Raw genomic sequence first — 10243 nt, 5'->3', positions numbered from 1 at the left:
GATGTGGGGGGCACTGGGTTCCCTCCGCCTGCCTGCACCAATGCTTCTGCATCCAGCAGAGGTGGTGGGGAGCTCCACCACGCCGCCAAGGTGGGCTCCGGCAGAGCCTGGTGGGCCGGCACGGCGCAGGTGAGTGTGCAGGATCCGGCTGGGCCATGCCGTGCCCCGAGCCATGCCGTGCCCCGAGCTGCAGGATGAGTCAGGCGGGCAGCAGGGCTGCGCCGAGTCAGCAAATGCAGCAAACAAACAAGCCCAAAAAGCAACAGGGAAGCAGCTCTGCAGGGGAAAAGGGCCTGGCTGGGACTGGGACCGGGGCTGGGGCAGCCATGGGGTTCTCAGGGGGAGGTGGGGACATGAGCAGCATCTTCCCTTGACCCTTCCCTATTGCTGCTCAGCAAAGGTGGGAAGGCTCCATCCACCTCTGCAGCCCCATCGGCACGAGAAAACGAGCCGCACTAATCACCCAGCGCTTGCACCCTGATCCAAGCAGGTACCCAGCGCTCAGCTCCTGCGCCCTCGTGTTCGGTGCTGCAGGGTGGGCATCACCGTGGTCGCGGGGGCGCAGGGCAGGGGACAGGGACATCTGTGCCGCAGCGGCTGGGGGGGGATGCCGGCGGAGGCGTTGCTGTACCGCGGCTGCGTCCCTGCCCCAGAAGGGTTTATTGCTGGGTTTGGGAAGCAGCTGACGCAGCAGGTGCTGGGGAGGCAGCCGGAAGCGCGCCGGCATCTCGGCATCTCCCAATTAGGAGCTGTTTGGTGTCACCGCCCGGCTACGGGGACAGTGGCAGGGACGGGGCTTTGGGCTCAGCCCAAGGGTAGGCTGAGTTTGGGGTCCCCCGGCCAGGCATGGGGACACCTCCCTGCACAGCCCCTAGGGCTGGGTTCCCCAGGGGACATCTCGGGAGAGGGCCTCATTCTGCACGACCTGGGGCTGGGCTCCCTCCAACGGCTGCGGGTTGGGCTTTGCCGGGGAGGCCAGGGTCAGGCAGAGAAGCACTGGGTGCAGGCAGCTGCCTGCCCCTTCTGCCAGCCCGCCATGAGCCCTCCGCGTCTTGCTCTCCCCGGCCCGGCAGGTCTTTCCGGTACAGATAGGAAGAGTTTGTGTCATTTTCCAGGAGGCGATGAGACCTCGTCTGGGACAACCAGCGCCGCTCGAGGCTGGGACCAGCCTGGGCGGGGCTGCACATCTGCATGGGCAAAGCCACAGCTGCATTGGCAGCAAAGCCACAGCTGCATTGGCAAAGCCACAGCTGGATCCCCAGGGTCACAGCTGGATCCCCAGGGCCACAGCAGCCGCCAGTGGAAGAGGGACGGGTGCACTCGGCAGTGCGAAGGAAAAACTGCTTAATTGTGCTGGGGACAAGACGGGTGTCAGAGCAAACGGCCAAGAGCAGGGTGAGGCTGGCGGGAGCCGCAGTGCCCTGAGCCGGGGGCTCCGCGGTGGCACACAGGGACCCCCGCGCCGGGGAAGCTCCTGCCAGGGGCGGCAGTGCCAGAGCAGCGCGGTTTGCACGGGGATGTGGCCCCTCTCTGCCCTGCAATATTGCAGTCCCCCCGGAGCTGGAGCCGGAGCCGCCTGGCACCTGGTTGCACCCTGGGCTTGCTTCAGCGCTGGTTTTTCAAGCGCTCGCTGGCAGTGCCCGACCCTGCCGTGCTCGTGGCCCCGGCGTGGCACCGGGACAGGGACGGTGGCTCCGTGCAGCACCGGGGCACTGGGGGGAGGCAGGAGCTGCTGACTCAGCATCACAGCTGCCTCTCGCCCAGAGCTGGATTTCCAAAGATCTCCAGGTCTGTCTTTCCCATCCCAGCCCTGCAGCTGGATCCAGCACCCAGTGCCACCCTGGGCCACCCAGTGCCCCACCGGCCCTGGGAAAGCTCACCCCAGAGCCCTGCTCTGCCCCAGCACCCCGTTTTTTGCTAAAATATTTCCTACTTCAATGGTGGGTCAAGGACACGAGGACATGAGGACACAAGGACACAAGGATAAGACCCTGCAGCCTCCTGGCTGCTCCTGCCGGCCATCCCTGCCTGCCAGGACATGCCACGCTGGATCCCAGCGGTATTGCCACACCGGGGCACCCAGCATGGCTAATTAATCCCCCCTGGCCAAGCCAAGCCAACCCGCTCAGCTCGTTTGCTGCCTCCTGTCATCCCAAAGGGTCTCCCAGCACCCAGCCCAGGTCTCCCAGCACCCAAGTAAAAGGCACGAGGTGCTGTTTAATATTCAGAAGAGACAGAGGGGCCAAGGGCAGCGGCTGCGGCTGCCTTTGAGCTGGTGACCACGGATTAAGCCGAGCCTCTGGCCACGTCGGGCTGAGCCCCGTTGCCACAGGGTGAGAGCGGACCTGCCGCCTTCAGGAAAATCAAGGATTTGGTTTGGGCGGCTGCTGCGCAGGCTGGGGTTCATAACGAGGGCAGGGGAACTGCCATCTCCCCTCGCTGCCCCTGCCTCCCCTGCATCGAGCCGTGTCACGGGCGGCTGTGTGCCCTGCGGGGAGGAGGGGGACAGGGATGACAGGGGAGCCCCGCTGTCCCCCCAGCCCGGGTCGTGAGGCCACCGGAGGTGGAGGAGCCCCGGCTCGCTCCGGTGGCTCTGGGGACGCGCTTTGGTGGCAGGAGCGGGGTTACAACCCCAGCAGCCCCCTGATGTGGGGGGCTGAAGCTGAGAGGGGCAGAGCTGGGCTCAGCCCCCACCTCCCAGCCCCGTCCCCCCTCCCCGGCCGGTGCTGATCCCAATCCTGGGTGAGCGGGGACGCATCCCAGGACCCGCCAAGCTGGGGGACGGGGCCGAGCACCAGGCAGCCCCCACGGGTGGCAGCCAGGATGGGAGCACCGGTGCCCTCCAGCTCCCAGCACCGCAAAGCCTCCCTCCCCACCAGCACCCATGCAAGCCGGGCCGGCCCGGGCAGCAGCCCCATGCCCGAGGGGCCCCCCACCCTGCACCCCCACGTACCTGCTGGCTGAGGGTCCTGCCTCGCTGGCCGGGTGGCGAGTGGGGTGCCGTGCCGTGCCGTGCCGAGCGGGACTGGGGGTGCTGCTCCTTGCACGCCGCAGCTGGGCGGACCGGCAGAGTCACCCGGTGAGCACCCAGCCCTTGCCGAGCACCCAGCCCTGAGCACCCAGCCCTGGCGCAGCCGAGGTTTGGCATTCCTCAGGTGCTGACAGCCGGGGAGCCGGTCAGGCTGGTTCCCCGGCACCCAGCTCCTCCGTTTCTCCGACTCAGCAGCGCCAGGAGGGAGCCCGGCCGGCCTGGGTGGCTCGGGGTCCCCCTGGACCCCTGCTCGGCCACCTCCTCCTCGCCACCCATCTCGGTGAGGGTGATCGTCACCTTGGAGGGGATCTCAGTGCCCGGCTCTGCACCACCAGCCTGCCAGGTCACCGCGGCGGCCGGGCTCGGCTGGGCCACGGGGTTGGCGGGGTCCCAAAATGCTACGGTGGGGGGGCTGGGGGTCCCCAGGGCCATGATTGCACCCGGATTCATTGGCTACGTGGGGGTCCCATGCGGAGCCCCCAGCACTGCAGTGCGTTCCCAAGAGGCTCCCAGCACTGGGAGGTCTCCCAGGTCTCGGAGAGCTGGCGCTCTCAGGGGGCTTCGTGCTGGCTTGGGGATGGAGCAGGGGTAACGGTGGCCCTGGGCCACTGTGGGAGACTTGACCCCGGGGTGCAGGGCCCTTTTCTGGCAGGGCTTGGAGCAACAGCAGAGCCAGCACCCGCCCTGTATCCTCGCCCTGCCCTCCCGCTCCTCCCCAGCACCCGTGGGTGCCCCACCATGGTGCCAGCCTTGCCCCGGGGCCACCACTCCCGGCTGCTGGCCCAGCCCGGGAGCATCCTCGGCCACCGCTGGCCTGGCGCAAGCAGACGCAGTTCGGCTCTGGTTGGGGTGCCCGGGGCCACCCAGCTCTGGGTCCCACCGCTCACACGCCAGGGAAACTGAGGCAGAGCTGAGCTCCCTCCACACCTTAGCCGGCAGCGGCAGGGTCTGGCTGGGGATGGGGAGCTCGCGGCTCGGCCGTCCTCTGCCCACCGCCGCTCGCTTTGCCCGTTCTGAAGATGCACCAGGTCATGGCGGGGGCCGGTGCGGGTCGGCCAGACTCTTCCTGTCCCCCTCCGCCGCAGCCGGTGGGATGTGGCTGTGGAACCCTTGGGAGAAGAGCTGTGCACCAGTGAGGACGCCCGTGGGGGCCGTGTCCCCGACCCTGCCTGGGGAAGGGTGTCTGAAGCCCCCCCTGCGCCAGTCCCCAATGGGGGGGATCAGCCCAATTGACCCCCAGAGCCTCGGGGATGGGAGGCTCCAGGGAGCCCTGCCAGCCCCTGGCCCAGGGCACCGCGGTGGCCGGGCACCGAGCCATGCTGCCCACTGGCACAGGAGGAAGCAGCTCCGTCCCACAGCCCGTGCCCTCCCAAGGGACACCCGCAGCGATGTCCCGGGGACCCTGGGGACCCTCTCTCCCCTCCCTGGGGAGCTCCACCGGGCTGGGACGGGGCCCTGCCGAGAGCGGGTGAGCTGCAGAGGCAGAAATGTTTATTGAACAAAATCATGGGAGGGATGCCGCTCACTGGCCCCAACCTCGGCAGCAGGCGAGGACAGCCGGGGCCGTCGTGTCCTTTGGGTGTCAGCGAGATGCTCGGGGTGCTGGCAGGATGTGGGGAGCAGCACCCAGAGGTATCGGAGATGGAGATGCCCACCCTGGCATGGCACCCCTGGACAGAGCCCTGGGAGGGTTTGGCGGTGGCACCAAGCTGGGGAAAGCAGGGACAGGCAGAGCCGTGTCCCCACCGGTGCCACAGTGGTGGCACACTGGGAGCTCGGAGTGTGCCTGAGACTGGGGGGGCTGAGAAATTAAAGCTTTTTCCATGGAAAGGGGAGTTTTTCGCACCCCAGGTGCAGCCCCAGGGCAGTAATGCTGCAGGGTGGGCGTGCGGGCACGGCCTGGAACATGGGGCTGGCCGGGGGGATGCCGTCCCCAAGGGCTTTGGGGACAAGGGACTGCTCGGCGCTTTGGGGGGGACCCTCCTCTATGCTTGTCCCCAAGGCTGGGGCAGCGTTGATGAAGCTGGGGGTTGCAGGGGATGATGGTGGTGGCTCCTCCTGGCCCTGAGGGGCTGGGGCTGGGGGGCAGCCCCTACCTGCACAGCCCCCGGGGCCGTCCCTGCTCAGACAGAGCCCGCCGGGGGACATTGCTGCTGCCTGGGGACACCGTGGCAGGTGCCTACATCCACCTGTGCCCACCCAGGCAGACCCTTCCCCACCTCCCGCAGCACAAAGCCCTGCAGCAGTGCCATAGCCCGGCCGGGCTGGCTCCCTCCTTCCTTCTCCTTCTCCAGCTCCAGCCAGCTGGCACCCAGGCTGGAGCACCCACCGGCTTGGGCGAGGCAGCCGTGGGTGTCCAGGGGGCCAGGGGGTGGGCGCCGGTGCTGGTGCAGGCGCCAGTGGAGCTGGAGGTGGATGTGCTGGGAGAAGCATCTGCAGCACTGGTGGCACTGGAAGGGCTTCTTGCCCAAGTGCAGCCGCAGGTGAGTCTTCAGGTTGCTGCTGCTGCCGAAGCCCTTGTGGCACGTCTGCGGGGGTGAGGGGATGGGGTGGTTTGGGACCCTGCTTCGGGACCCCCCCAGTCCACCCTCCCGGCACCCAGTGGGCACCTACCGGGCACTGGTGGGGCTTCTCGCCGGTGTGCACCAACCGGTGCTTCTGCAGGTGTGCCAGCTGCGTGAAGCACTTCTTGCAGATGGGGCACTGGAAGGGCCGCTCGCCACTGTGCACCCTCAGATGGACCTGCCGGGGCGGGCACGGGGCTACAGAGAGGCACCCGGGGAAGCCAGGAGTCCAGGGTGCCCCAGCCCCCCACTTCCCAGGAGCATCCCACAACCCCTGGGATGGCATGGGGCACGGCTGGAGCACAGCGGGGTATATCCGCAGCCCATCTCAGAGCACGTCACGCCAATGGGCACTTTGCTGGGGGGAAACTGAGGCACAGGGAGAGGCCCGCAACCTGCCCGCACGGCTGGGACAAGCCCCCGCTGCCCCTTGTCCCCAGCACGGGCTGACCCTAAGGACGCAGGAGGGGTGCGCTGCCAGGCTGGGGAGGGGGGAGAGCGGGCACCGGGGCACCCCGGGTACCTTGAGGTTGGAGAGCTGCCCGAAGCTCTTGGCGCAGACGTTGCACTTGTACTTGCTCTTGCCAACGTCCTTCCCCAGCGGGTACGGCCCGCTGCCGGCGGGTGGCTTGGCCACGCCACGGCTGGGCACCTCCGGCTGTGGGGCAGAGTGGGGCATCCCCCCCTGTGGCAGCGGGCACCCCTCTGCCCCACAGCCGGAGAAGGGGAAAGGCCCTTGGGAGCGATGGAGAAATCCCACCAGTGGCTTCAGCAGCCCGGGAGCGCCTTGCCCGGGGGGCAGGGGGGTCCCACAGGGCCACAGGCAGGGTGGCAGCTGGAGGAAGGCACCGCCGGAGCCCTGTGAAGGTGACACCGGGGTCCCCGTGTCACCCAGGTGGGCAAGGGGCGGTGCGGGCTGTGGGGCCAGCAGGAGCGGGGGGCAGCGGGTGCCGCAGGGGCAGAGGCACGGCTGGGGCAGGAGGAGGGGGCACAGGCTGCCCAGGCAGACCCTCAGCTCCCCGGGCAGCGGGGCGGGCGGCTGGGCCCCCATCAGCACTGACTCCGCTCGGCCAAAGGGCTCCTTCCTCCAGCCCTCCGTGGCTCCCTGCAGCTCTTCAGCCTTGGCTCTCGCCTCCTCCTCCTCCTCCGTGCTGCCGGTGGGGACGTCTTCGGTGCGGAGCGGCCACGCTGGTGAAGGGGCCATGTCCAGCCCCACGGGGGTCCCGCAGCTTGTGACCTGGTGGCGTTGGGGGCTGCAGGCAGAGGAGCAGCCGGGGGGTCAGCGGGGAACCCGGGGGGGACGGGGAGCTTGGGGACAAGGGGCCAGCGGCAGGGAGCCCAACACAGGCAGGAGCAAAGCCGTGTCTGCGGGACAGGCAGAGGCACCCGCTGCTGGATTTGTGGGGCCAGGGGTGCAGGCAGCTGCGAGGGGAGGCCGTGCTGCCGGGGGGGTCTGCCCAGCCCTGGGCAGGAGCCCTTCGGGGGCAACAGGCAGCTTGGCCCCAGCCCCCGGGGACGTGGGGGGAGAAACCGGCCACATCCCAGGGATGGGAGGGAAGAGGCAGAGGAGGGCAGGGAGGAAGAGCAGGGGGAGGAAGAAGCACAGGAGAGCCCGAGCAGAAAGCACCATCCCCTTCCCGGCTGCATCCTCACGGAGCCACGGGGGCCACGGTGGTGGTGGTGGGTGCTGGTGGGCTCCCGGCTGTGCCCCGCGGGGAGCTCGGGGTGGGTGGGCAGCGGCCGCGGGCAGCAGAAGCAGACACCGAAGCCGCAGGGGCAGAGCAGGAGGTTGGGGACCACGGGGCCCGGGTTCGTGTAGCACATCTGGGTGCCGTGACGGGGGCCAGGGGTGGCGAGGGGGCCCGGGGGTCCCCTCTGGCCAGGAGACCTGCGGGGAGGGACACGAGCTGGGACCTGAAGCAGATTTATGGGGCTGGACCCTGAGGGCACCAGCTCTCAGCACAGGGGTTTTGGGTTCAAACCCCAGCCCTGCGGCTTGGGGGCGGTTTTGGAAACAGGGTGGGGCCAAGGGACCTCCACCTGCAGAGCAGTGTCTTTGGCTGTCACCATCCTGCCACCGCCCCACGCTAGTCGTGCCTCAGTTTCCCTCCCTGCAGCAGCATCTGGGGAGGGCTGAGCCGTTCCCCGCAGAGCCCAGGGCTGTGGTGGGGGGATCGGGGTGTCCCCACAGGTATTCGGAGGTGAGAGGGAGGTCGTGAGGTGATGAGGGACCACAGCAGGGGCAGCAGGGTTGGTACGCACCCACCAGGAGAGCTGCCCGTCAGGTGTCCCCTTCGGTGTAGACGTCCCTGAGCGGCGACCGGACCTGCGTGTCCTGCGGGATGTGCCCGCCACTGCCCACGGCCAGCCTGGGGAGCCACCAGCCACCGCTCAGAGGGGGCTGGGGGGGCTTTGCCACCTCCTCACCCCGTCCCGCACCCCTAGACCCAACAGGCTGAGCACCCGCAATGGGGCGAGGCTGGGGAGCGGAGCAGGACCCCGTCCTGGAGGGGACGCACTGGGGGAGTGCCTGGGGCTGCGCAGAGCCCAGCCATGTCCCGGTGCCCTGGGGACTGCTCTGGCACCCAGCCCCGGCACCCTGGTACCGACCCCGAGCATGAAAAACCATCATTGGGGGAAAAAAAAGGCATTTACAGGAGGGTTGCCCAAACGTGCCGAGCACAAACGGAGGGCTGGGCAGGGAGCAGAGCCCCAGGGCTGGGGCACATCTGGGCAGGGCAGTGCCCTCGGCTTGGCTCCGCTTCCCCAGCTATTGAAAGGCAAACAGACATTTTTTCCCCCCTTTGCTTATTTTTGGGGTAACTAAACCCAAAGCAACGGTCAAGCCTAAAGACCAGGTTTGCGGCACAGACTGGGGAAGCCAAAGCCCGGCAAGCAAAGCCGCGCACGACTCAGTATCACCATGTCCCGGCATCACCGTGTCCCGGCACCAAGGAGTTCTGTCCCCGCCGGCCGATGCTGTGCCCTGTAAAATGGCAAACAGCGGTGACGGCAGCCCCGAGCCGGAGCGATGGGAGCTGGGTCTGCAGGGGAGGCAGAAAGGGCAGAGTCGGCGGGGACGCCCGTGCATAGGGACGTCCCCGTGGGACACGGCAGCTCACAACTCCTACCTGCTCCGCTCCGGCACCGCACAGCCACCGACGAGCCCCAGCCACCACCGCGTTATGGTTCAGTGGGTGCTGGGAGCGCGTGAACAGGAAACCTCTGGGTTCGGGGGCCTTTGCTAAATTTGGAGAGGCAAGATGAAGCCTCTTCGCGGGGAGGAAGAGGAGGAGGTGGGACTGGGTTGTCTCTAATAGACACGGCCCCGCGGTCGGGAACTGGGCTCCCTCGCCAGGGCACAGCCCAGCACCAGAAGATGCTGCCAGTGACACCACGATGGGGTCCCCCCGGAGCAGAAAGTCCCCAGGAAAGCAGAGGGAGGTCACTGTCCCCTCCCTGGCCACCCGCCTGCCACTGCTGCAGCTGGGGATGGGGACAGCGGACTGAGCCTGGCACTGGGGACACTGGGGGCACCAGGGGCACCGGGGGCCACGCGGGATGGGATGGGGATGCAGCAGGGCCCCAAGCCCTGCACAGTCGGGCTCCCCTGCCTTGGCCAGGGGTGGCAGAGGTGCCATCGCCACCCACCACCGGGACGGTGGGACCTCAGCCACCCCCCAGCTGATGTCACCAGCCCCGGCTCCACGGGGAGCCTGAAAACCTGCCAGGAGCGGCAGCAACCTCAGCTGGGGCTGGCCAACAGCCTGAGACCACATGAATGGCTCCCCTTAAACAGGGTGTTAACTCTGAAACCTACTGGTGGCTAACACAGTCACCGCTTTGAAGAAGCGCTCAGTGACAGCAGACAGCAGCTCCCAGCTGTGACAGCAGCCCTGGGTGGGCACCCTGACCCATGGGGGCTGCCCTGCTGCTGTGACAGAGGGGAGGGGACAAGTCCCACACCCACTCCGGTACCTCCCAAAAAGCTGCTCCACCGGGGAAGACCAGAAAAAGTTGCTTTCTCCTTCTCTGCCGAGATTCACCGGAGCCTCTGGCCTCCCTCCAGCGCCCTTCACGGGGAACATGGTAGCTTGAGAAACCACGTGCAAAACACAACCAGGTGGGGAGTGGCAGGGGAAGGGTTTTGGGGCAGAAACCTCCTTTCACATCGGTTTGCTGCAGGAGGAAGGGTTCCTGCGTGTGGCCCCACAGAAGGGGAACGCCAGCAGCTCCTGCCTGGCCACCCCGGAGCCACGGCCCTGCTTCCGTGGTTGTACCAGTGGGTACCAGCTGAGTCCCCTCGGGAACAGCCCCAGAGGGGACGCAGAGGGGTCCCTGGCAGCCCCGGGGAGCCCAAGGGTGGCTGAATGCCCACGTGGGGCCCGGCTGCCTGTCCTCATGGCCCTGCACAGGAGCAGGATCTGGCCCCTGCATCCCTCCAGCGCCGTGGGCTCCTGTGAGGGGCAGCAATGGGGGGGTTCCGGGAGGAGTGGGGCCAGCTACAATGTGTAAGTGTGCCTGTGCATGCGTGTGCAAGTGTGTGCAAGCGTGTGCGTGCGTGTGCAAGAGCGTGTACGTGCCAAACCAGCCAAGCCAGCTGGCTGTGGCTCTGCGGGAAGCAGGAGCTCCCTGCCGCGTCCCCCAG

This window comes from Ciconia boyciana, chromosome 21 (assembly GCF_034638445.1).
Source record: "Ciconia boyciana chromosome 21, ASM3463844v1, whole genome shotgun sequence".
NCBI classification, from domain to species: domain Eukaryota; kingdom Metazoa; phylum Chordata; class Aves; order Ciconiiformes; family Ciconiidae; genus Ciconia; species Ciconia boyciana.
The sequence above is the reverse complement of the archived record's forward strand: the minus strand, read 5'-3'. Positions refer to the sequence as shown.